The sequence below is a fragment of the Callithrix jacchus genome, chromosome 6, assembly GCF_049354715.1.
Source record: "Callithrix jacchus isolate 240 chromosome 6, calJac240_pri, whole genome shotgun sequence".
Taxonomy (NCBI): domain Eukaryota; kingdom Metazoa; phylum Chordata; class Mammalia; order Primates; family Cebidae; genus Callithrix; species Callithrix jacchus.
Genome location: NC_133507.1, coordinates 152,199,761 through 152,221,962, shown reverse-complemented (window position 1 = coordinate 152,221,962; position 22,202 = coordinate 152,199,761). Strand labels below are relative to the sequence as shown.

The window sequence follows — 22,202 nt, the reverse complement described above, 5'->3', positions numbered from 1 at the left end:
CATCTATTCCTGCATCTAAGTCCATCACTGAGAGCTAAACCTCTAGCTTTTAAAAAATGATTATACTAATTATGCAAAATTCAAACATTAAAGAATTACATAAGGTAGAAAGTGAAAGTCACCTGCAAAGCCTGTAAGATGGTCATTATTAATAGTTTGGAATATATTCTCCTTTTTATTACTTGCTTTTTATTTGTGGGGTTTTTGGTACTGGAAGTCTACTCTCTTCTCCAAACCAGACAACACTAGAAATGGCCACTTCTATCTTACAAAGCACGAAGACATCAAATTACTGCTCTACCACATTAATATTCTCAAGAATATTTTCAAGAGTACAAAGAAACATCCCAGGAAAGTGCTGGAGAATATACAGAATACCCATTGGGAAAATAAAAGCCCACACCATTAAAGTTAGGCCTGTTAGGTACTGCCCATCTTTGGCAATCTGACTGCTTTTGGCTTATGCGACACACTCCTATTCATCCATGTATTGACAAATACTGAAAAGAACTCAAAAGGTCCACAAGCCAGTCAGCAGAACATTCATTAACTCCAATACTAACTGTGTATTTACTATATGCCTCAAACTTAAGGCAACAAGAGTGCCTCCTCTCAAGACACATTCTGGTGTGTATGGATGTGGGTGTATGTGTTGCGAGACAATAATGAAAAGCTGCTGAATGACAACACATTCCTAGACAGCTGAGCTCATAAGACTACACTAACATATGTGTTAGACCACGAACTTCGTGGTCAAATACAAAAAGCACAAAGAAAGAAAAAAACCCACACACCATAAGATAGTTGCTTACAAGAATTATAAAGCTTCCTAAACCATCATAGATTGTGAAGTGTAGTACATGCATCAATGTGTATTCTTTTTAGATAGCTGGATCTAAGACTTAATCCCTTGCTTCCAGCATTATTGTTACTTAATTCAAACAATAACTATTTACAGATACTGTATTAGGTGCTAGACTGTATTCGGTAGTGCAGAACAATTATTTAAAGCACAGTAGTTAATTATACGGCCTTTAAAGATAGCCTGGGTTCAAATCCTGACTTCGTTATGTCTTAACTAACTTAGGCATTTCTAAGCCCCCTTTTCCTTATCTCTAAAATGGGAAAAGCAAGAGCTACTTCACAATATGATATACAAATTAAAAAGTGCTTAGCATTGTATCGATATATGGTATCTATTATATCAACTGGATAGCAACATAAAATGGAATAAAATGAATGAAGTTATTGTTCTATAAGCCTACATCTAAAAGTCTTGATTTAGCTTCTGATGGGACACAAGCCTTTCTTAGCTGCAAATAAATTGTGATAACTAAAAATTAAAAATAAAATTGAAAACTACATATGGAGAAGTAAAAAAATAAAAGATGTGGTAACTTAGGTTCCATTAAAATAAATCAAGAGCAGCTTTAAAAAGCAGATGAAACTGGGTAATTTATAAAGTAGAGGTTGATTTAGCTCACGATACTGGAGGCTGAGAGGTACAAGGTCAGGTGGTAGCATCTGGTAAGCTTCTAGTGAGGGTTTTGTGCTGTATCAAAACATGGTGGAGAAGCAGAAGGGGAAATGGACACGTGTGAAGAGACCAAACAGCAGAGGGCCTCATTTTATAAAAACCTGCTTTGGCGTTAACTAATCTAGTCCCCCAAAACAGTGAGAACTCAATCCCAGGAGAAAGGCATTAATCCCTCTTAATGACTTAATCACCTCTTAAAGATATCTCCTCCCAACACTGCCACATTAGGGACCAAGCCTCAAAGTAAGTTTTGATGGAAGCAAACAACATTCAAACCACAGTAGGCACATATTGGTAGAATATTTGTAGAATGACCTATTAAATATTTATTTTTATCCTCAAAGAAACAGTGGGATTCTCCGTTCATTCCTACAAGAAGTTTATTATTTCTGTTCTATAGATGAGTAAATTAAGGCTCAAAATTAATGGCTAATTTGTTCAAATATCATGAAGCTAGTTAGTAAAGTGAAAAACCTGGAACTTCAAAGCAGGTTTTGACCAACTCTTATACAGTGTCTGTCAGGTTATCCAGCATCTTTCATACTACAGTCAATACATTCGTATGTATCAGTAACCTTAAAAATGTTTCTCTTTAAGCCCGCAATTCCAATTCTATAAATGTATCCTCATCATCTATTGCTTTGCTAAGATTTATATACAAATATGGCCACTGAATAGTTATTTAATACAGCAGGAAAAGGAAAATCAACCAGAATCCTCAGCATGTAGAAATGAACACTGAGAAGTGATTTAAAAATCAATGCTTCTGAAGATTTTTACTGACATCAAAAAATGTCTACAACTCCTCTTAAGTGAAAACACCTTGAATACAAACTTGCATTCATATAATCCCGTCTATGATCTATATATGCAGAAGGATATGCTGAGAAAAAATAGTAAAGGTTAATAATGGGTAGTGAGAACACGACTTGACATTTACATTTTTCATAAGGTTAAATATTTACCATGTGCATGCAATACTTTTCTTCTAAATATAAAAAGTGTACTTTTAAAAATTCAAAATGTGAGGCTGGGCATGATGGCTCACTCCTGTAATCCCAGCACTTTGGGAGGCCAAGGCAGGTGGATCACAAGGTCCAGAGATCAAGACCATCCTGGCCAACATAATGAAACCCTGTCTCTACTAAAAATACAAAAATTAGCTGGGCATGGTGGGGTGCTCCTGTAGTCCCAGCTACTCAAGATGTTGAGGCAGGAGAATCACTTGAACCCGGGAGGCGGAGGCTGTAGTGAGCTGAGATGCCGACACTGCACTCCAGCCTGGAGACAAAGCAAGACACCATCTCAAAAAAAAAAAAAAAAAAAAAAATCAATACATGATCATTTCCTACAAAAAGAAACCAAGACTTCATGAAAGAGTAGGAAATACCCAAGATGAACCAGGGACATGTTACTCCAGAAAGCAAATATTGCACTTACGAGGTCATGCATGCTAAAAAAGACACAGGAGCTAAGCTGAAAAGTGCTGCACAAACCTAAGATGGCAGAGTTTGAGCACAAAAAATGACGACAATGCATTAACATGGAAATCAAACATCTGCATACATTAAATTACTGTATATTTAATAGTAACATGTATATATAATAATATATGTAACACAATAGGGACCATTCAAATTATAATACTAGCAAAACAAATTTTCATTGGTTTACCTTGGAGGTTGTGAAGACAACAATGCAATACACCAAAAATTGGTAAAAAAAAGAAATAAAAAGGAAATGAACATTTATCCTGCCTTTTTCTTAACAGACTATATTTCAGGATAATCAAATAAGTGACAAGGGAAAGTTCTTTATAGAATATTCACAGCTAATAAATGTGGAAAGAAAAAAATGACCATATTGTAATCCTTTTTTTTTTTTTTTTTTGAAACAGAGTCTTACTCTATTACCCAGGCTGGAGTGCAGTGGTATGATCTCAGCTCACTGCAAACTCTGCCTCCCAGGTTCAAACGACTCTTGTGCCTCAGCCTCCCTATGTAGCTGGGACTACAGGCTTGTGCCCAGCTAATTTTTGTATTTTTAGTAGAGACGAGGTTTGGCCACGTTGGCCAGGCTGGTCTTGATATCCTGGCCTCAAGTGATTGACCTGCCTTGGCCTCCCAAACTGCTGGGATTACAGGTGTGAGCCACCATGCCTGGCCCATTTTGTAATTCTTGATGAAGTAATGGAACTAGGCAACAATCACCAGTGGCTTTAACTATTAGGTGAAAGGCTGATGGGGAATTTCATAGAGGATACGCAGGCTAACTACATGGACAACACTAATCTATTAAGACAACCACACACCAGTGTGACTCATGATACAACACAATAGGAAGTACAAAGCATCATCTATCAAAATTTGACTCTCCAACACCCCCTCCCCCTCCCCCCCCACTTCCATGACAATTCTGAATCAAATCAAGCTTCTAGATCTAGTGGTCAGTCTACATACAGGCATCAGGAGAGAGGAACAAGTTTAACAACACCACAGGGAAGCAGTAAGTCAAACCCAGAAAATGGGACACTTCACAGGACAGATGTTGGGTTTCTCCAAAAAACCAAACATGAGAAGAAGGTTGTGGCAGAAGGGGGAGACAGCAGAGACTGAAATAATAGAAGACTCACGATATAGTCAAATGCAATCCATGGGCCCTCTCTGGATCCTGATTAAATAAACCAACCAAAAAAAACATATGTTGGCAATCAGGAAAATTATATACTGGGTATGACAATTAAGGAATGACTGTTAATTTCGTATGTATATAATAAATATCCTTATCAGTTGGACATATATATGGAAGTATGAGTGATTTGGGATTTTCTTTAAAATACTTTAGTTCCACCTCTCTCAGAGAACAAGGTGGGGGACAGATGAAACGGCTAGCAAAGTATTAACTGTTGAAGCTGGAAATTCATTGTATTATGGCCTATTTGTATAAACTTACATATTTCATAATTTAAAAAGTAGTAATAGAGAAAAGTTTCTATTTGAAGAACTGGTATGTCTCCTTAAATAAATCACTGAAAGGTAAACTATATAATCCATTGAATTTTGCTTTAATTCTCCCCTTATTTGCCAAGAAGTTCAAAGTTAGATTTATGTAAAACTGCAAAATGACCACTGTAATTCATGTTTCAGATATAAACACTATCCTTTCCTTCTACAGGGTCTCAGAGCTCTCTTACTTAACTGTTCCAATCTACATGTGTTTTCATTTTGCCCGCAGCAATTCAATTAAACTCACTTTATTGATGGCAGGTAAGAGGAAGAATAACTACAGACGAAATAGTTCCATGGGCAATGCAATGCCTTCAACAACTGGTTCATAGTGTCCCTCCCCTTCTCTCTGTGAAATAATTTTTGGAAACTACAGCAATGCCAATGTGGGTAACCCCTTCTCACTCTACTTGTCCAAAATGCTGCCCATCTCTAGGCCACGTTTTTCTTTTTCTTGAGACACTCTGTCACCAGGCCCAGGGCAGTGGCGTGATCTCAGCTCACTGCAACCTCTGCCTCCCAGGTTTAAGTGATTCTCCTGCACCTACCTTGGCCTCCCCACAGTGCTGGGAGTACAGGCATGAGCCACCACGCCTGGCCTCTAGACCACTTTCAAACACCAGCTTCTCCATAAAGATCTCCACAGTAAAAGTGTAAGGCCCTCCTTACACTCCTAAGATTTTAAAAATCTTAATTATAATGTGTTATTATGTACCTATGTATCACTTCCAACTAATCTGGAAGCCTCTTGATAGCAAAGCTGTCTATTAACAGTCATTTTATATTCTTATAACATTTGGCATACTGCTTTGCATAACACCCCAGATACATTTCCTGAGTAGAACTGAAGAACATTTCTCAAAACAAAAATCACACCAATAAAAAAAACTCACAGAGATGATACATAATCAAGAGTTAACTAGAAAATTTTCACCTGAAAAACATGCAGAAAGGAGCTAGAGGCCAGAACCAAGATGCTCTTGGAGGGTAAGTGAGCAGGAACTCAAGCAAAGTGCCTATAATTTCCCTATTGCTAAACACAAAGCTGGACTCACACACCTTTGCTGAGCAAGTCTAATTTGTCTGTCTGAATATTGTTTATGCCATGAATATAAACCTGGCAATACTGTGACTAAACTGTGACCACTTAATTAATACCCAAGACAGAATACTGAAAGGGCTGATCTGGGTTCCTAAGAGTGTAACACTATTTATAGAGCCATCCTATTGTGGAGCTTCACAGCTTTTCTGAATTGGCTGTTCTTAACAGTGTTAAACTGGAATAAATAACTGATTAAGGCATGCTATATACTGTGATGCGTATTCCTGACCACAAGGTCTATGAACACTTTCCCTCCATGAATCCACCCTGTACCTTTCTCTAGCTCCCATGGTAAGTAATTCCTGTATATCTTCAAAGTCTCATAAAAGGCTGGCCATGGTATTACACAATAACTGTAGGTGTCAGGATTCAAGGCAAGTCTCCTGATTCCAAATTCTACTTTTTGTACTTACTTGTTCTGTCATCTTACACACAAATCAAGTATTACAAAAAAAAGTAATACATAAAAATATAATTTTAAACACAGTAATCACAAATAAATGTTTGCTGAGTGATTTTGTTAAATCCTGACCGAATAGACAAAGGGTAATTCCTAAGATTATGAGTCAAATAAATATGAAAAGGATAACCCTGAATGCCCCTATCCTTTAAAATTTTTTAAAAGATTTTTAAAAAGCTTGGCCTATACCGCAGCTTCATCTGCTTTCAAGATTATTGCTCATCATTGATAAAGTTCCTCTTCTATTAAATTTCTGACACATGCTGCATAGAAAGCTAGGTTATGAGTACTATATATGACCTTCTAGTACAACCAAGTCTCCAGAGTGCAAGCACAGGTCTGAAGACCATGAGCTTCTCTACATACTCATCAACCTTTGGAAAAACAACATCTTAACTAAAACAAAGTTCTTTTAGGCACATGCCTACATTTTTCTCAGAACACTTAAAAAAAATAGATTTTTCAAAGACTTCAATTTTTTTTTTTTTTTTTGAGACTGAGTCTCACTGTCACCCAGGCTAGAGTGCAGTGGTACGATCTTGCCTCACTGCAACCTCCGCCTCCTAGGTTCAAGCAACTCTCCTGCCTCAGCCTCCCGGGGCTACAGGCATATGCCACCATGCCCAGCTAATTTTTGTATTTTTAGTGGAGATGCAGTTTCACCATATTGGACAGGCTGGTCTCGAACTCCTGACCTTGTGATCCACCCACTTCGGCCCCCCAAAGTGCTGGGATTACAGGTGTGAGCCAACGTGCCTGGCAGATTTCAAATTTTTTTAACCTTTGCAGAATATAGAAGCAAGGGTAAAGTTAGATCATTGTTAGTGGAACGTTCTCCACGATCCTAAAGCCAGAAATACCTATTATTATATACATATATAAATTTTGGAATTAATGGTCTATTTAACATATATAATTGGTATATCTAGCTTTAGGATCATGCTCCCTTAAATTTTTTCTGGAACAAGGCAGGACATGTATAAACATTCACTACAACATCTAAACGCAGTTATAGAATATACTTAAAAATATGGTTGGAAGCCGGGTGCGGTGGCTCACACCTGTAATCCCAGCACTTTGGGAGGCTGGGGTGGGTGGATCACGAGGTCAAGAGTTCAAGACCAGCCTGGCCAACATGGTGAAACCCTGTCTCTACTAAAAATACAAAAATTAGCCTGGCAGGGTGACACGTGCTTGTAGTCTCAGGTACTCAGGAGGCTGCGACAGGAGGATCGCTTGAACCTGGGAGGCAGAGGTTGCAGTGAGCTGAGATCACGCCACTGCACTCTAGCCTGGGCAAAAAAGTGAGACTCTGTCTCCACCCCCCCCCCAAAAAAAATATGTGTGTGTGTGTGTGTGTGTGTGTGTATGTATTTATACATATGGTTGGAAGTCTTTTAGCCAAACTGACCACAACTAATTAACTCTTCAGAGTTAAGAATATATCATGGGGCTGAGTGTGGTGGCTCACGCCTGCAATCCCAGCACTTTGGGATGCTAAGGTGGGCAGATCACTTGCGGTTAGGAGTTCTAGACCAGCCTGGCCAACATGGTGAATCCTGTCTCTACTGAAAATAAAAACATTAGCTGGGCATGGTGGCAGATGCCTGCAATTCCAGCTACTAGCTAGGGAGGCTAAAGGCAGGAGAATTGCTTGAACCCGAGAGGAGAAGTTTGCAGTGAGCTGAGATTGAGGCATTCCATTCCAGCCTGGGCAACGGCAACACCAACACCAACACCAACACCAACACCACCACCACCACCACCACCACCACCACCACCACCACCAAATATCACGTATCAGAGCTCTGTAACTTTATTCTTCTAAGTTCTAATGACCATACATACTATACACACATACATATAGCTACCTGATTTCTGCAGACAAAAGGTTTCTTTTTATACATTAATAGTTGGGGTTTGCCGTAATTAAATATTGGCCCCAATTAGCAGTTTTCAAATGTCTTTTGTTGTTTACAAGAAAGGTGGTTTGCTTAGTACTGAAACAAGCTGCCATCACAGTGAATACTCTTCTAAATGAGTTTCTTCTAGTTTTGACTAAATGAATATCAAGTTCTGAATTACCTTAATAACATCATAAATAAAGTCAAGTTTAAAAGGTCAATACCCTTGTATTTAAATTTTCTATATTAACATAGCTTGGCAAAACTTTCAATATTTTTACTAACAACTCCACAAAAAACTATCTTTAATAATGTCCTTTAGATTAATTATAAAAGCAAATACAGATTTTCTTCAAACTGTTGGACAAACACAACTCTTTCTGAAGTCAGCAGGGTGTCATCACAGCATTTTTCCAAAAGACAGATTGCTCTGTAACATTTCAGTAAAAAGACTCAAGTCTTTGGGGGGGTCTTATTTTTAATGAGTTACTATATCTGTCCCTTCCTTTCTGTGCAGATGTAGCCAGCCTTACTTTGTATTACAGTCCCAGCCTAGTTGTCTGTGGAAGCCATAGAGGGAGCAAAGGAAAAGAAACTGCAACTCCTTGTCCTCCTCTCTACTAACCCAGACTTAGGACAGTCACTGGACGTAAAGGCCAGTTTCCTCGTCTTTATAAAACTTGAAGTAATTATACCTGTCCTGCCCACCTTGGATAAGGAATAAACAAAGGGCTGACCTGGCCACAAAGAGACCACACAATGGTCTGTGCAGTTATGTATACCAGATATGAGAGTAAAATACGGCCACGGAAGATTCTGAGTGACTCAGGTAAGGCAGCAGTCTGAGAGTCAAAACACAAAGATTCTTAACTCATACCAAAACCTTATGCCAATTTACACAGTCATCAAAAGTCCATAAGGGTAGCCATTTCTTTGCCAGCTAATCAACACTAGAACCTTATTAATCTTTTTGATTTGCCAGATTAAAAATGCTGTCTTCTTGACTTCCTCTTTCCATCCCTCTGATCCATTCTTTGAATTGCTAATCATTAATGACAATGAACATACTTCCATTTGTATTTTCTTAGTGAAAATGCCATCTTAGTGAAACTGTCACTACTGACTAATGGGCAGTAGTGACATCTCTACTGCCCATTAGTCAACTGGATTTAGAGTCCTTTTCTTATTGACTTGTAGAATATTGAATAATTATGAATATTATCCCTTTGGCTATTTGTTTTGTAAATATGTTCTAGTTTGCCACTTGCATTTCTAAAGTTTGTCACTTAATATGAAAAGTTTTCATTTTCTTATAAGCTTCATCTGTAAATGTTTTTATTTACAAATTTTGGATTTTCTACTAGGCTTGCAACTGCATGCTGAATGTGAATCCAAAATTTCACATTCATAGACATCAAACATTTATAGTTAAACAATGGTATCTTTCTGAAATAAGCCATTCTAGTAGAATTTCATTTAATGAATCTCACTATTCTATCCAGTTTGAGAAAGAATGACTGCTTTCATTATGGCCCTGCTTAGTTGCAGACAAAAAAACTCAATGAAGAAATCTATTGTAAGTATCTGTGACTTTTCTCCAGTTAACCAGCAAATAGTTATTTTGGGGGAGGCATAATATATTCTTTATATGGTAGCCATATCTAAATACATGTTCAATAAATATAACATTAAATAAACTTAATTAAATTTGATACATTGTTCAAAATTACAGCTCTATGATTTAAGGATTTTTTAAAAACTGAATTTATAAACATGCCTTTAAAATTAGATTCCAGCTTATTTATGATGTGATCAAATTCCCATTCCTAGAGTTGGGCATGGATGCCTGTAATCCTGGCTACTCAGGAGGCTGAGGCAGGAGGACTGCTTGAGGTCAGGAATTAGAGACCAGACTGGGACCTTATCCCAGTCCTAGCCAAGCCAGGGGTAAATACTAGAAGTCTGACAAAATATACTACCAAATCTGAGCAATCATTTTCATGGGTGTCAGGAAGGAATATTCTGAAGCTGACCAGTATCCTCTGTGTCTTAAGCATGGAGACAGCATCCAGGATTGGGATAAAATGAAAGGAAGAGATGCTTTAAAAAAAGAGCTGAAAGCATTTTGAACTGTCTAATCAGAAATGTTTAATATACAAATAACCACCTCTGCACTAGCCTGTGAGCCGTCTGGGAAAGAGAGCCATATATTCACCTTGAATCTGCACCACAATTAGCATAGTCAGCAACCAAATTCCTATAAAATTTATCCATCTGTGGTTTTGCTACAGAGGGAGATGAACCTTGGGGGAATTAACTTGATCAGGGGGCAGCCAGAATCACTCTCCATGCATTCCTGTTTGTCACTGCTCCTCTCAGATTGTGGTGCTCCAAATGGGATCCCATATTCCCCATATGTCAGCTGACCAGGCAAGACCATCTTTCCATATATTTCATAAATGTGATCTTCACTTACATTAACAGTTTTAATAATGGCACAACACAGCTAAAACGTTTTCTACTGAGCAATTTAACTGACCCAAGTCTTTTGTAATGTTGCATAGGAAGCCCCATCTTCATACATTGTCTACTACTGCAGGGGTCCCCAACCCCTGGGGTGCAGACTGGTACGCGCCCAGGGGCCTGCTAGTAACGGCAGGAGGGGAGCAGTGGGCAAGAGAGCATTACCGCCTGAGCTCTGCCTCCTGTCAGATCAGTAACAGCATCAGATCTCATAGGAGTGTGAACCCTACTGTGAACTGCACATTCAAGGGATCTAGGTTGTACGCTCCTTATGAGAATCTAATGCCTGATGATCCGAGGTGGCACAGATTCATCCTGAAACCATGCTGCGCTGCACACCCAACCAGCACTAGTCCATGGAAAACTTGTCTTCCATGAAACTGGTCTCTCATGCCAAAAAGGTTGAGGACTGCTGTATTACTGCATTTTGTGACATGCCAGCGGGACTGAACCACTATACCTATTCAGTGCCTTATGATTTAGACTCAGTACACAGGATGGCATTTAAATTTTTTTCTTGGACCTTAATGCTGTTATCCAGTATGCATTAGCTTCCCCTACCAGATTCGAGTCAACTACAAATCTGATTAGCAAGTCACACAGGTTTTCCTTTACTTCCCAGTACAAGTATGAATAGGTCAGGGAAGACAGTACCGGAGTCTTCCAATAAAGCCTATCATCAATGCGTATTTTGTGTACAGTCATTAACCATGAGGCCACCAGGCCACCTAACTGCATTATAGCATTGCTGGTGGCATATAGACTTCTTTGACCTCATGACTCATGATGCACATATATTCGTACAAAGAAAACAACTGTCACCAAATAGCACTTATACTATGTAAAATGATACTAACATTCTTTATTCTATTTTGTTCTAACCCTCTACTCCTTCCCTTCCTAATAAATATCAGTCATAACCCACTAAGTTGATTTTATAACAAACTGATAAGACAGAACCTGCAGTTAGATTTAAGATCAATATGAATAGCCCTTTTATACTAATGATAGCAATCGTATTCACAATGCTGAACTTTCCAAGTTATGGCAAAGCACAAAGACTTTATCATGATTTGAGACTTCAAATTAGAGGGTGGGCATGGTGACTCATGCCTGTAATCCCAGCACTTTGGGAGCCCGAGGTGGACAGACCACTTGAAGCCAGGAGTTTGAGACCAGCCTGGCCAACATGGTGAAATCCCATCCCTACTAAAAATACAAAAATTAGCCAGGTGTGGTGGCAGGCACCTGTAATCCAAGCTACTAGGGAGGCTGAAGCAGGAGAATCACTTGAATGTGGGAAGTGGAGGTTGCATTGAGCTGAGAGCTGAGATCATGCCACTGAAGTCTAGCTTGGGCAACAGAATAAGACTGTGTCCAAAAAAAAAAAAAAAGGCCAGGCTTGGTGGTTCACGCCTGTAATCCCAGCACTTTGGGAAGCAGGAGGATAAACTGAGGTCAGGAGTTCGAGACCCCGTCTCTACTAAAAATACAAAATTAGCTGGGCTTGGTGGCACATGCCTATAATCCTAGCTACTCAGGAGGCTGAGGCAGGAGAATCACTTGAACCCGGGAGGCAGAGGTTGTGGTGAGCTGAGATTGCCCCATTGCCTTCTAGCCTGGGCAACAAACGCGAAACTCCGTCTCAAAAAAAGACTTCAAATTTATAGTTTCATATTACAAAGCATTATTTAGAAACATCTGTAATACATGACTGACTTCTATGAATATATTAAAGGTCTTTTATTAATATAGATCTGCCATCTTTAGTTTTATCTACGATGATTTATTCAGACACCTAAGAAATTAAGAGTTATCATATTTGTAGAACTAGTTTCAGAATATGTGAACTTCAGCTCTTTCCAGACAAATTAGCACTGTATTTTAAGATAAAAAAGGTTAATCAGTGTCTACTTTTTTTTTTAAACCAGATATTTAAAGTATCTATTTTCCTTCTGGTTAAATTTACTCTCTCTGGCTACAAGGCTGTGTAAACATAGTCCATATGATCAGGAGCAAACATCAGAGCCTCACCCACGTTTTGGTAAATAAGAAAAGCAAACAGCCAATCCTGCTCTTTTATAAAGATAATTCCTTTAAAAGAATACCTAAACAAAAGAGAAAAGTTAAAAGTTCAAGTATGGGGAAAAGACCTTCCAGAAAATTATTTTTGTGTCAAAGAATTAAGGTAGATTAGAAAGTCACACCTGAGAATGAGAATCATTGAAGATTTTAATTTTTTCCTTTTAGTCATTCCAATGAAAAACTGAATTTTCAAAAAAAAAGTTTTCTTTGCAAAATTTCTAACCTTAAACTTATTTCTACAGCATCAGATATAAACCTGGAAAATCACTCCCCTTCAAGGTCTAAGCAGGGCTATTTCTGTTCTGGCCAAATGCCCACAAAAGCACAAACATGCCACAAAACCAGCCTGAGCTGAACCACCATGGCAGGAGACTGGAAGGCTTCTTTTTAACTGCTCAAAGGCTGCTGTCTGGTGGTATTTAGTGTGAACAGGCTTTTTCCAGCAGCAGCATTTAGAGTCACAGAATGCACAAGTGCACAGCCCCTATAGATGATCACACAGAACATTCTACCCAAGGATAATTTCTGATGAGAATTTCCTAACCAATCAACATACTCTTTCCACTCCACTCCTCCACATCAACACACAAACTGGCATATGAAGGCTTGATCCTGATGAAATAATGAGGCTAAACAACACTGAGCTTCAGAGGAAGTAACCAAACCTCATTTGTCAACTGACTGGCATGATCAAATATAAAAGCTCTTGCTTGTGTTTTTGAGGAAAAAAGTTCCCAATCATACAGCCTAAATTCAGCTCATGAACCAAAAGATGAGAACTAAATGACATGTATAGTAAGTGGCACATATTGATTAGCTGTTCCAGGACTTAGAACCCAGCTGGGGAAAGGCACAAAATACAGAAGACTTAAATCTGTGGAAGACTGATACACACAGACAGGGCACTGTGTGCTGAAGGTCCCAGACTTCAGGGGAGATGTTTCTTGAACCGCATTTTGTAGAATGAAAAATTGGATAAGGGTCAGAAAATGTTTGACTGGAAGACTTTATGCAACGGTCTGAACTACGATAAGGAAAGAAAAATTACTTTGTAATTTCGTCGAGCTCTGGTGGGTAATGAAGTAACGGGTGAAAAGGCAGGCAGAAGGTGAAAAACCCAAGTGCTGTTTACACAATAACCACATACCTTCTTTTATTGCTCAAAGAACATTCCACACTTTATGGAGTGGTGCTTTCCAGGTAAGTGTTGACATCAGAATACAGTCAATCTGGGAAACTTGCTTTTTAATCTCAAAGCAGTATCTAAAATGTACAACAAAAGCATCTTATATCCAAGGGACATAAAAATTTAAGTTTTAGTGAGAGATCTAAAACCATTCAGGAAGAGCTACAAGGGATACATTTACTTACATTAAAACCTTATTTTCCTCTACAAAAATTCTCAACATGGGATTTCACTTTTCCTTTACTATTTCAGCAAAAGAATACTACTAACTCAAGTGAATACGAGGACTAGACAAAATATTTGTGACAGCGCTCTGCAATCTCTAACAAACTAAGATGATCATTTCCATGCAGGCCTCAAAAATCCATCCTCTTGATTTTTCTGTCTTCCCAAATGCTGGGGTTACTGTTAACCCTCTCGCCAATCTCCCAGACTGGCTTGAAAAGGAAGTTATAGTGTTTAAAATTAGATTTTTGGCAGATATCCTAAGAGGGTAGAGGGGAGATAGGGTGAGCTTATTCCATAACAGTGGGAGAACAGCAATCAAGGCATTGAAGTTTTTCAGACTAAAATGACTGTAGTAGCCATTCTTCTGAAGTGACTTTTAAACCTTGTTCTAAGATCTGAAGCAGGTGAGGGTCTATCTCCTCTCCAGCCCCAAAACCTCACTCTTAACAGTGTCATCGATTAAAGAATTTTTTTCTAAAAATTTTATGACATAAAACAATGTCCATTAAAAATGTCTGCATGTTGGGCACAGAACTAGTTTCTGAGGAAAACACTAACCTGGCTTCCAAGTCAACTTAACTAACTACATTAGAAATCAAGTCCTGGTTAAGTTTTCTAAGGCAGGTACTGGTGTTGGTTGCCATTTCAGCCAATTGTTAAAGCCAGAGCAGCTACCAGACACTATAAACTTGGACCTCTATGGTACTCAATTTTAATTAAAAGGTCAGCAGCATAAATTATTATAGAGGGCTGCTTCCACAGCTCCAGAGTGGAAGAGGATCAGAAAAATGATTTAACTGCACTCCAGCCTAATACTATGTCTTTTATGTCTTGTACTAGGGTACCTTAAACTTGAACTCAGGTACTTCATTTTTACAGACACTGTTGAGATTGAGAAGTATCAAATTTTTGAGATTTTTTGACTCCCCTCCTTCCCCTCCTCCTGACTGAGATTTGAGAAATATATTAAGACTCAGAGCTCACATTAATAAAGGATCCACAGGGTCTCAAATACAGAAAATTTTGCTTCTCCTAAGTGACTGGCTTTCTTTTTTTAATCTCATAAACTATCTTGGATTTGCTCTTTCTTTGTTCTGGCTACTCAAACTCAGAGCCAAATGTGTAGGCTTCATCCAGCTAGTGTAAAACACATGCATTTGATACTAACCTTGCCCTGAGAGTAATTTTGTCTCTCCTTATTTTTCCATTGCTTCTTATCTATTCTTTGGGGTGAAGTAGAAGATGGGACAGAAGGGGAGAAAAAAGGGAAGGAAACATACCCCTAATTTTCTCCATTTCCCTAAAATGGCAGGCAAAGAACATGAAAAAATCTAATTTTAGTATGATGATGTAGCTTTTAACTTTACCACCATGATAAATGTGTTAAATACTGTAAGATCACAATATTCTCACTGTGGTAGAAATAGGTAACAATGGTATGGGGGACATCCTGTCTGGGAAGAGTACTACATTAAGTAAAACAGGGAAAATGTGTCAAAGCAATCAACATGCACAATGTGCAGCAAAAGCAGGGACTTCCATCATTCTTCTTGAGAGTCAAATACTTTCTATCCATGACCAACAGCATGCCAGCCCCTTGAACATGAGAGATGGTCGCATAACTCCTCCACCTCTCGAAGAGCCGCTATGCAGTGTGCAACAAATGTTTAGTTCCTATTGTTCTCCTTTCTGGTAAATAAAGATGAAGAAAAATACTTCCAAGTTATTCAACAGGGAACAACTTCCAAGTTTTTCAAGCCCCTGTTAAATGCAAGCCATTATAGATATTAAAGTCTAAATGGTGTTTATAGAAAAAAATTTTGGGGGGCCAGGCATGGTGGCTCATGCCTGTAATCCCAGCACTCTGGGAGGCTGAGGTGGGTGGATCACCTGAGGTCAGAAGTTTGAGACCAGTCTGGCCAATATGGGGAAACCTTGTCTCTACTAAAAATATAAATATTAGCCAGGTGCAGTGGTAGGTGCCTGTAATCCCAGCTATTTGAGAGGCTGAGGCAGGAGAACTGCTTGAACCTGGGAGGCAAAGGTTGCAGTGAGCAGAGATCGTGCCACTGCACTCTAGCCTGGGTGACAGAACAAGACTCCATCTAAAAAAAAAAAAAAAAAATTTATTTTGTTGTTGAACATGGTAGCTTATGCCTGAAATCCCAGCACTTTGGGAGGCTGAGGCAGGTGGATGGGTTGAGCACAGGAGTTCAAGAGTGGTCTGGGCACCATAGTGAGACCTGGGCTCTATACAAAAATTTTAAAACTTAGCTGAGTGTGGTAGTACACACCTAGGGTTCCAGCTACTTGAGAGGTTGAGGTAGGAGGACTGCTTGAGCTGGGAGGTAGGGGCTGCAGTGAGCCATGACTGCGCCACTGTACTCCAGCCTGAATGACAGGCTGTCTCCCCACTCTCACTCCCCTCAAAATTATTTTTAACCAGGTATATAAACCATTCATAAATTAAAACAATGACTGAGCTGGGGGTAGTGGCTCATGCCTGTAATCCCACCACTTTGAGAGGCTGAGGTGGGTGGATCAGTTGAGGCCAGGAGTTCGAGACCAGCCTGGCCAACATGGTGAAACCCCATCTCTACTAAAAATACAAAAATTAGCTGGGCGTGGTGGCAGTTGCCTGTAATTCCAGCTGCTCAGGAGGCTGAAGCAGGAGAACTGCCTGAACCCGGGAGGCAGAGGTTGCAGTGAGCTGAGATCATACCACTGCATTCCAGCCTGGGTGTCAGATCAAGACTCTCCCTCAAAAATAAAAAAAAATAAAATATAAATAAAATAATGGCTGAGCTGTACTTGCAAACAGCAATTCCACATTCTACTCCAACCTCTCCAAGGAAACTAAGGAAAACAACAAGAATTCGAGGGGTATCAGGGGAGGTGACCAGCAAAGAGCACAATGTAAATGGAAGACAGGCAGACGAGATAAACCAAAATGCTACCCAATCAACAAGTGACCATTGGTCATTTGATGTCTTCCTATGATTAAACAAAAAACACAACCAAAAAAATATTGGTGGTTTAGACCAGAAGACGAAGAATGCAGAACAGCGTTCCACCCGGGGGGGTGGGGCACACATTCCAGTTCCTCCCTCCGCAGCTGAGCGAATATAGGTTCAAGTGGCTTTTTAGTCGGAGATGGAATGCCTCTGGGATCCTCGGGGCCAGCCCTTTAGACTCCCTTGTGCCTTCAGGATATCTGTGGCCAAAAGTCCTAAAACTGGGCCTACGTTTAACATGAGAGATAAAGGACAAAATAACAGGAATGAAGATGTGGTCTGGGTCAAATAACCAAGAAATCTATGGAACTTTTATCTTGGACACCTAAACAAATGGGAGGGGAAGATGATCCACTTCACCAATCCTCAGAAAGGTCACAGGGTCATTCTTCATCATCCCCAGTACCATTTCCTTCTGGCAACTCCCTTACTCCCCTACCACTCACATAGCTGGAGCGGGTGGTGCTATGGTCTTACATGACACACCCCTGCCGGCCTGACCTAACCTAGAGGAGGGTAAGCTAGACACTGAACAGGAAGTCAGTCTATCCAGGGGCTGAAGTTCCATGATACATACTTATGAAATGCAGGTGGCCAGGTTTTCTAACAGGTGGAAAAAACTGGTCTGCATAGAGATCACAGGGCAAATAAGCAGGGAAATGCAGTAGGAAATGGACAGTCTTAAAGGTGCCTGTATTCCTGGTTCCAGCTGTTTCTGAGACCCAGACGTACCTCTTCCTTTTCTCCAAAATAAAATTTTACTAAACCCCTGTTTTGTTAGAAGAAATGAGAGAGTTCCAGTAATACAAAGGGCTACCTCAAAGGGCAGGGGTCAGGTCTTTCTCCTCTTCACCTTTTAGAGGGCCAAACTGGCCTAGTGCAGCCTGAGAGCGGCACTGTCTTTTATTCTTCCACATACTCTACATGTAATCTACTTTGGGGGATGGAGATCTGAAATGTGTCATAAAGAAATGGGAAGAAATAAAGAAAAAACTAAAGTGTAAAAACAGTATGTCTGTTTATTTTCACAAATTGAGAATAAAGTTCAAGATTATATAAGCAAATGAAAATTAAATGCAATTTTTTTCCCCTGGCCATCCTAAACTCAACTCCCAAAATGATCTTGTGAAACTCTTGGCATTTCCCTTGGAAACATCTGCTCTAAAATCAAGAATCAAATATATAAATATGTAAGTATAGGAATACTGGTACTCTGTCTCCTTAACAGTCCTTTTTAAGAGTTATAAGGCATCCAGTAACAACCATTTAAAATCCACAACTCCCCAACTTCTCTTTCAGTAGTTCCTGAGAAGCTACTTATGGGAGAATAAAGGAAGAGGGAATTTGGGCAAAAACAAAGTGTTTACATTTAGAATCTCCTTTCAAGCAAAGTCGAATACTTTAGAGGCAGAAGTGCTAACAGCATATAGCTCTCTCATTCAGAAGAAAGTCAAGGCAATCTACTGAAAACCCTTTTGGTTTCAAGGAAGGAATGCTACAACTCCAGAAGGAACACCCAAAATCAAACTACACTGGGGATGTGTGTGGGGGGTCACCCGAGGACCTGATTAAGACAGCCTTACATCCTTAACAGCAAAAAAATGAGAGGAGGGGTCAAGAAACAGCTAGTCTTGCAACTGGTGAATGGTAAGATGACAATTCATCATCCAAACCAGGGCAAGGTGGAGAATGGAGCAGGGCACAATGAATAATTACATGAAGACAACAGGCATAAACGTGTGCTGTCCCTGGGAAGTCAGGACATTTGGTCACCCCTACTAATCTGTGACTATTTGGATTCCCCTATGACTAGCCAACTTTTCTGTTTATACCCATTTCTCAATCTAGCAAAGACAGGGCACCCTCCACTTACAGTAAGGTGCAGCATGGTAACCTGCACATACATATTTGTTAGTCCTGGTTGAAAAAAATTCCACATTTAAAAATATATTTTTTAAAAATTGTCAGTGATGATGCAAACAAGTCTCTCTTGGCACTATTCAATACTTCAAATCAGTAAATATCTACAATTCACTAGATTTATTGGGTAATATGTCTATGTCATGAAATAACTCCTCAACCTCCCACTAACCACCCAGGCCAGATGGGCAACTAGTTGGCATTTCTCCTACAGGCAAACACTTCATTATCAGCATCATTCATACCATCCTGCTCCCAGAATCAGAACAGGCTGATCTAACTGATCTCATTCACCCAACAGCCAGCATCTCAACATGAGTTTTTTTTCTCCCCACTCAATCTTTGAGGAAATTTTCCCTGGTTTATGCACCCCTGAATTTGAAAATTAACAATAAATACATTTACATGCATGCCCCTAGACAGCAAGGGCCATCTTCATGTACTCCTCACAAGGTGGGATACAACTGAAAATCAACAGAGATTGTGTTTGTATGCACACGTTAGTTTTAAATAAAGATGAGGTGGAAGATGTCTCCTTAAACCCAAGTATGCTGTCTTAAAACTGACTTTGATAAACCTGAAACTGAGTTCTCCTGTGAAGAGATAACTTCACCACACTCTCAGCCCTTTCCTTTACGCATTCATTAAGACAGTCTCAGCACTAATTCTACTGTCTATAGATTGATGATACTGCGTTTAATGGGGTATACCAATAACAGTGCAGGATAAACTGGAAGACAACATGTTGGAACATTTTTAACAATGCAAAATTCGAAGAAGCAAATTATTTTCTTCTTCCACTAAATAGCTAACATGGCTAGATATTTTAAATATTAACTTTACTGAGATAACGATTCACACGCCATACAATTTACCTACTTAAAGCATACAATTCAGCTGGGCATGGTGGCCCACATCTATAATCCCAGCACTTTGGGAGGCCTAGGAGGGAGGCCAGTTTAAGACTAGGCTAGGCACCATAGCAAGACCTTATCTCTACAAGAAATTTAAAAATTAGTCAGGTGTGGCGGTTCTGGTCTGTAGTCCTAGCTACTTGAGAGGCTGAGGAGGGAAGATTACTTGAACCCTGAAGCTTGAGGCTAGAGTAAGGTATGACCACACTATTGCACTCAGCCTCAATGACAGAGTGAGACTTTGTCTTAAAAAAAGAATTTTCAAGCATAAAATCCAATAGTTTTCAGTATATTCAGAGTTAAGCAACCACCGCCATAATCAGTAAAACAGCTAGATTTTTTTAAAAACACCAAAGACCACCTGTAGTAAGGATGAAAAAGAAATTTTATTTTTTCCTGGTTTACATAAAATGAATATCTTTACAATCTGGCTACATACTGGACCAAACTCCCAGAAAGGCCCTACCAGCAGTATATGAGATAGTCGTCTTATGTACCTCAATGTAACTGTACTTGCATTAAAGATTACCACTTGTTAAAATCTCTAATAGCACCCCCATTGTTTTAGTTTCATTTATCTTATTTAGCCACCACCTGATGTGGCTGCTCATTTGTCCAGTGTTTTAGCCTTTAACTTGCTTGAAAGGCAGCATGCTTTAAGGTTACGAGCATCTCTTGTCAAACCCCAGTTTAAATCCCAGCTCTTTCGTTCAGTAGAGGTATGACCCAAAACCTGGGGGTAAAACATTGACCTTCTGTGTCTCAGTTATAAAATAACTGTTAAAATTGTAAGATAAATAAAATGCCTAGGGCAGCATTTAAAACATAAAAGGAGCTTACTAATAAACAGCAGTTACCAATTTCTATTAGCTTTTACTCTACTGAGGTAAATGTCAACACTCTGGCCAGCATCGTGCAAATTTTTTTCACATTTTTCTTCATTCTTTTCTTCTATCACTCGACAGCAATGAAAATAGCCTGCTTTTTCATCCAATGGCCTGATATCCATATAAGTTTTCTCCTAATGTATGGTTTTTATTCATTCTCTCATCTGATACATTTTCATATAAAGGGTAGCTTAATTATCACAACTGATTTTCCCAAAGAATAACCAATCATTGAAAAGTATTTTGCTCTAGCCTGGGCAACATGGTGAAACACTGCAAAAACTACAAAAACTAACTGAGCGTGGTGGTGTGCACCTGTAGTCCCAGCTACTCAGGAGGCTGAGGTGGGTGATCACTCGAAACCAGGTCAAAGCTGCATTGTACAGTGATCATACCACCGCACTCTAGCCTGGGTGACACAGCAAGATCCTGTCTCAAAAATTCTAAGAAATAATTTTTTTTTCTAAATAATTATTTTTCTCCACTAATATGTGATGTTGCTTATGTAGTAGGCTCTTATATCTTTTACTGAGTTCCAGTTGCTTATGTAGTAGGCTCTTATATCTTTTACTGAGTTCCGTAAGTCAACTTAAAAAAAAAAAAAAAAAAAAAAACTAACAGTATTCTCTGGCCAATACTACAGTGATTTAACTTGGAAAAATTTTCTCTCTTATTTGTTTTTTCACTTAATTAAATTTATAGTTTCCTTTGTAAAAATCTCAAACATTAATAGATTCCCTCACCTTGGGCATTTCATTTTTTTTTAATTGCTATAATGAATGAGGTTTTCACTCAAGATTTTTCATAAATAAATGATACCAATTATTAAGTATCTTATTGTGGTATAAAACCATCTTACTAGCCAGGCGCAGTGGCTCACTCCTGTAATCCCAGCACTTTTTGGGGCTGAGGTGGGCAGATCACAAGGTCAGGAGTTCGAGACCAACCTGACCAACATGGTGAAATCCAATCTCTACTAAAAATACAAATTATCCAGCTGTGGTGGAGCATACCTGTAATACCAGCTACTGGGGAGGCTGAGGCACGAGAATCACCTGAACCCAGGAGGCGGAGGTTGAAATGAGCTGAGACTGTGCCACTGCACTCCAGCCTGGGTGACAGAGCGAGACTCTGCCGCAAAAAGAAAAAAAACAAAAACAAAAACAAAACACCTTACTAAACTCTTATTTTTAACTCTTGATTTGATTCTCTTGGTTTTCCCAGGTTTAAAATTGTGACCATCTGTGCCAGGCGTGGTGGTTCACACCTGTAATCCCAGCACTTCGGAAGGCTGAAGCAGGAGGATCACCTGAGGCCAGGAGTTTGAGAACAGCCTAGTCAACATGGTGAAACCCTATCTCTACTAAAAAAATCAGCCAGGCATAGTGGCAGGTGCCTGTAATCCCAACTACTCAGGAGGCTGAGGCAGGAGAATCG

At 39.3% G+C, this 22,202-nt stretch overlaps 1 protein-coding gene across 7 annotated transcripts in view; it reads right to left on the bottom strand.

Moving 5' to 3' along the window:
• CAB39 (calcium binding protein 39) overlaps nucleotides 1–22,202 on the bottom strand; it is a 103,157-nt gene that overhangs the window by 64,785 nt on the left and 16,170 nt on the right. The window contains exon 3 of one of the 7 annotated variants that reach the window (XM_078328797.1): nucleotides 13,764–13,879. The exons of the other annotated variants lie outside the window; for them this stretch is intronic. The gene's annotated coding sequence lies outside the window, so the exon portion shown is untranslated. The remainder of the gene's footprint in view (nucleotides 1–13,763; nucleotides 13,880–22,202) is intronic. 7 annotated transcript variants of the gene reach the window in all.